The following is a 6,145-nucleotide window of genomic DNA, read 5'->3' on the forward strand; positions in this document are numbered from 1 at the left end:
AAAATTTAAGCTCATTCATCACCTAAAGTCAAATTTGTATTCAATCTGCTCTTTGGTATGTGTTCAATGATGAAAATGAGATTAAGAGATACAAATCTTATATAGGTCCCTTAAGTAGGATCATATGTCACTCTTTATCTTCTAATGGCTGTTAAGGGTGTACATAAGATGAGAGTTTGAAGTTCATCTGAAGCAATTTTTCCAAAGTATTTCTTTTCTGAGGTCATGATTTTGACTAAGCTCATGTGTTGTTGTGAGTGTTCCAGAATCCTGTTTTCTGCGTCTATTCTGCTCTTTTCATGATTAAGAAATGATGACATTTATCACCCACCCTACCTAGTATACATTCATTAACTTATCAAAAGTATATATATTTATAAATTCAAGTATATTCAGAGATATAAAAAAGTCTACTGACTCATATGGACTCTGTGCCACAGAGTAGAATTGGAACCGCGTGTTTCTGAGACTATACATCTTTATGGGAGCAATTGGTGGGTTCAAACTCCCGACTCGGTGGTTACCTACCCCATATGGAGGATTTTGACACCTATTTCTCAGGCACTGACTTCAACTCATAACAGGCAAATATAAATGAAAGCCATTTCAAGTTAGTCCCACATACAGAAAGAAGCAGATTTTTACCTTGCTTGGTGAGCTAATCAAGAAGTCCCAGGCCCACAGTGGTGAAAGGATTTGGCTGTGAACTAAAAGGCACGTGGTTTGAACCCACAGGCACTGTGTGAGTGGAATATGTGACCTTTGGCTTTCTGAAGGAGAGCTTGGATACCTGCTGGGGGAGTTCAACACTGTCCTAGTGGCCCGACACGAGTCAGAATCCACTTTACAGCACAGAACCTGATTTGGTTTGGTGAGTTAATATGCCCAGGAAATTTGGTCATGTTTTAGTTGCACATGCTAACAGATAAGGTGTTGTAAAAGAACAATAATTAAAATCTTAGATATAAAAAACATGAAAATACAGCAGCTATAGGAAAACTTGAGAATATAAAAGTTAAATTATGAATGCAAGTGACAGATATGTATATCTCTTTGGCAAAAAGAGGAAAAACTGACATAATCGACAGTCCAAAAAAGAAAAATCAGTGCCAATTTGGGTGGAAACCAAAAGCCATTAGATAGATGGCTTAATACTTTATTCATATTTTTCAGATAAGTTTTGCTATCTGGCAATATGAAAGGAACAAAATTCACAAGTATGTTAAAATAAATATAACACAAGGTTATCATATTTTAAAATTTTCACATTCTTTCTTCGTTTGTGTGTGTTTTATGTAGTTAATATTTATTTATTAGTAGGAGCTACCTTCCTATTAATAAATGTCAAAAAATCATTTTCCAGCAACTTGAAATTCACTTGAATTAAACTTTCTTACAATCAAATAGTATACAAATAAATGGACTAATCTTTTTGACGCAAATGTAGTGAAAGTATTATTTCCAGTAAAATTATTAATTATTAATAAAAATATCAATTTTTAAATGTCTAGTGTAGTATTTTTTTTTCTGAGATTGAGAGAAAGACAAAAAGAAACACATGATAAGTACAAAAATACATTAAGAAAATAATTCCTTTCACAATAACCACATAAAAGAAGAAATTCTTAGGGAAAAATCAAAGGAACAAGAGACTTATAGAGAGAAAACTACAGAATATTACTGCAAGAAACCAGGAAAGACCTACATATGTGGGGGAAGAACATATTGTGCTCATAGATTGATAGACTTAAGATTGTGAAAATGTCAATGTTACCTGAAATAATCTACAGATAAAATGCAATCCCAAAACAAATCCCAAATACATTTTTTAAAGGAATGGAAAAACTAATTACCAATTTCATATCGGTAGGCAAAAGACCCATAAGAAGCAAATAACTTCTTTAAAAAAGATCCTCCTAGGAGGCCGCCAATGATTACAGCCTGCTGTATTAACTAAAACTCAGTATAAAGAAGACCAAAATCTCCACGACTGGACAAGTAAGTAACATCATAAAGGGAGAAAAACCTGAAGATTTAAGGATATTATCTTGCTTGCATCTACTATCAATGCTCATGGAAGCATCAGTCAAGAGGACAAAAGTTGGCTCCAATGAAAGTCCCTGAAAATTCATTTATCCATATAAAACTAAAGAATGAAATAAACAACTATGTAATAATACACCACTTTCAAAGAAAAATAGTACAAGCTAGAAACTTAGCAGAGACACAAAAGAACTTCATCTCTGACAGATACAGAGTACTCCAGTACTCCATGCAACAATGACACAATATACATTCCCCCCACATATGGAACATTCACCAAAGGAAACTATATGTTAAAAAAGTTAAGAAGTCCAAAAAAATTTTTAAATAAATTAAGAGGTTAGTAAATTTTCAAACAATGAGCTACTATAAAGCATCTGCTAAGTTAACAATAGGAAGTTAAATGGGAAAAAATTCAATACATGAAAACTAAAATAGAAGAAAAACAAATTGATCTTTAAAAATCCTTTGAATCAAAAAAGAATGATAACATAACAAAGAAAACTCCTTAGAACACAAGAAAAACTGTGTTCTGAAGGCAATTTATAGGAACCAGTGTACACATCAAAGAAAAGGAAGGAAAAAGAAATGGAGAATAAAATCGATAATTTAAGTCACATCTAAAACAATTAGAAAAAGTGCAGCAAAATAAGTGTACTGTCCCAAGAAGAAGATTAATAATGATTTGAACAACAGTAAATAGAAAGATAAAACCAAAAAATTTAGAAAGCATCAAGAAATTGGTTCTTTGAGGCAATTAACAAAGTTGACAAATCACGGGAAAATCTAATAGAGGAAAGAAGAAGAAAATTAAGAAGCATTGACATGAACCCTGGTACTGAGACATCTATAAAAATGTAGACCAATGGAACATGTTGAAAATCTGGAATTAAACATGCCACTTCTAGACAGTTGATCTTTAAGAAAGGACCAATACACACCAAATAGGGAGGAGAAAATCTCTTTATCAAATAGTGTTGGTAAAACTGGATAACCATTTACATATAAATGAATTGTGGCCCTATATCACACTCTATGCATACAGATGAATCAAAATCTAAATGAAAACTATATGCTTATAAAGATCATCAATGAAAAATAAGGACACAGGCGGTGTTGCTCTTGAACCTGTTCAGTCAATTCTGACTTATCTTGGCCCAGTGGACAACTGAAAGGAACCGTGGACAGCGCTGTACAATCCTCGTCATGGTTTTGATGTCTTAGCCTGTTCTTGAGCCTCAGCATCAATCCATTTGTTGAAGGTTTCCTCTTCCGTGTTGTCCTTTTGCTCTACCAAGCCTGATGTTCTTTTCAAGGCATTGATCTTGCATGACAATATTTCCAAAGTGTCTGAGAAAAAGTCTACACATTCGAACAATTAAGAAGCTTTCTGGGGGGAACTTCTTCCAAAACATACATACTGTTCTTGTCCTGCACCACAATTCAAGTGTATCAATTCTTCTGTGGGCTTCCTTAATTTTTTTTTTTTACAAAGTGAGTATTTTAATTCCGTTTTGGAAAGAAATGTCACATGACCTTGGATTAGAAAACATAACATAAAGAAGTTTGTTTCCTGGAAATGCAAAGAATAGAAAAACAAGCAAACTCTTTTAATAAGTTCAATGACAATGTTTGGTGGATCTTCCTCTTGCATCAAAGGCTGTATGCCTTCTCCCCTAAAGCACCTGCTCCAAGAGCCAACTCGCCCTCCCAATCTCCCTCTAGCTGGGACTGGCTAATTCCCTCCCCCTCCTCCCCACCCCCTCTTCTTTCAGTCACAGTGTGTGGGCACTAAAGAATTGTCCTTTAAGTCAGCAACCCACAGGCAGTGGCACCCAAAGCCCTACACCCAGCTCCTAGGGTGGAGGCTACAGAGCTGGCATTGTTTCCACTCTCTCAGGAAGAAGGAGCCAAAAGCTGACCCTCAGCACAAATCACAGCTCAATGTGGAGGGAGAGTCAAGGTCCCCAGGCCCAGAGCAGGCTGTGAGCTGAGGGCAGGAAACAGGAGTTGTTGCTGCCACTCTGTCTTTAGAAACTAGGGGGAAATGGCACACCTTTCCATTATTCTGGTTTCACAAAGTTCCCCACTATTACTGAGATCTGAAGGGATTTGCAAGCACGAAAGAGTTTCATCAAATCAGGAGACGTTAGCTGTGGCTGGAGACAGGAATAACAACAAGGAAGACAGATGTATGTAATGATTTATGGGAAGCTGTTGGGACTCTCAACTTCTCACATGGCTGCCAGTCCTAGAGAGGATAGCACCGTGAGAACCAAGACAACTGCTCCAGACTGGTAGAGCTGGGGGATCTTCAGGCCTTTCCCCAGGTCCCACATCAAATGCCGCAGGTGTGATACATGAGAGGTGAGGCAAGTGCAAACTTAGCTGTGTAGATCAGTTATGGGCCCAGAAACAGGGACTTCACGAATTCCAAGTGACACTCAAAGTTCCCAGGGATCAACAGAGCAGATAAGCCAAAGAGAGAGACTCCTGCACTCACGGCAATACCAGAGCCACGATGGCAAATGGATATCATCATGGGAAGAGACCAACTGGAAATAGTGATGTGGGGAGACAATGGACGATTTGAGGCTGTGTTCTTATTCCAGAACCACTCCATCTCTTCTTTGGCTGTGGTTCCCATAGGAAAAACATTTCTGATGCAGAGTTGAGGGCTAAGATGGGCACGGAGGCAATGACGGCCAGCATGTCTCAGCAAGAGCACGGCCATCTTGGACTCCGGATGGGACGGAAGTGACCGGTCTTCCTTAATTATTGAACAATTTAACATGAACATTACCGCTCAATGGAAGGAAAATTCAAATCTTCACAATGGGACAAATAGGTAGCATTATGATAAGTGAAGAAAATAATGATGTTATCAGAGATGTCATCTTTTTGGATCTATAATCAATGCTCACGGAAGCAGCAGTCAAGCAATCAAACAATTCATTGCATTGGGTAAATCTGCTACTCAAGTCTCTTTAAACTGTTAAAAAGACAGGATGTTATTTTGATTACTCTGATGTCCCTTACCCAAGCCATTTTTAATAACCTCATATATATGCATAAGTTGGACGTTGAATAAGGAAGAACAATGAAAATTGAGGAATTTGAATTGTGGTGCTGGTGAGGAATAGTGAAAATATCACAGACTACTAAAAGGACAGACTGATCTGTCTTAGGACGACTTTGTCGTAACATACTTTGGCAGGTCATCAAAAGAAATGACAGATTCTCCTGGAGAATGGCATAATGTTTGGGAAAGTAAAGATTCAAGGAAGAAGAAGAAGGGCTTCCAGGATCTGGATTGACACAGTGGGTACAACATGGGCTCAAGCACAGGATTTATTCCGAGGATGGCTCAGAAGCACAAGATTACTATGGGTCAGAACTGACTTGATGGTACTTAACAGCAACTCATGGACACTCACCTGTTAAAACGCATGCTAAAACTAAATTATCATAATCTCTATATCTGTGAGAATATGTCTGAATACACACATACTACTATCAAAGGTAAAGTTTTTAAAAATCAGGTTAGAGAAGCACCCGTGGGTAGGCTATTGACCAAGCTATTGTAAGGGGCTTGCTTTCATTCTGAATAAAATAAAACAATATTAAGAGAAAAAGATATGAGCTAGAAGTAAAAGCTCTTTTTTTCTATTATTGGTTTGTTTTGAAGAAAATATTTACTAAGGTTTCACTTGCTCCAATAATTAAGAAATAATTCCATAATTTTATTATGGACAGAGTTAAAAGCTACCCCATCTCCCAATCATTTCCCATAAAGATTAAGACACTCAGAAAACCAAAGGAGCAGTTGCACTGTTCTATAGAAGTGCTGTGTATTTCAGTAGACTAGGTGATAGTGTGTTTCCAGTGCCACTCAATGATGCATCAAGGACCATGATTTACTTATTTACTCAGGGATGATTATATTGATCACATGTCTCCTTGAAGAGCATTGATTTTCTTCTCATTCAACTTGTTCCTTTAAACATTTCTCCTCTAAAAATAAATATATAAATTAAAACCCAAAAAATGTCCCCTGAATTAGTATTATTTGCCAAAATAATGCAGACAATATAATTAAGGT

General features: G+C 36.8%; 1 pseudogene; it reads right to left on the minus strand.

The window, feature by feature from the left end:
- Positions 1-3,850: 3,850 nt before the first annotated feature.
- Positions 3,851-4,777, minus strand: LOC142443449 (succinate dehydrogenase cytochrome b560 subunit, mitochondrial-like; annotated as a pseudogene).
- Between the last annotated feature and the right edge of the window lie 1,368 nt (positions 4,778-6,145).

This window comes from Tenrec ecaudatus, chromosome 3 (genome assembly GCF_050624435.1).
Source record: "Tenrec ecaudatus isolate mTenEca1 chromosome 3, mTenEca1.hap1, whole genome shotgun sequence".
Taxonomy (NCBI): Eukaryota; Metazoa; Chordata; class Mammalia; order Afrosoricida; family Tenrecidae; genus Tenrec; species Tenrec ecaudatus.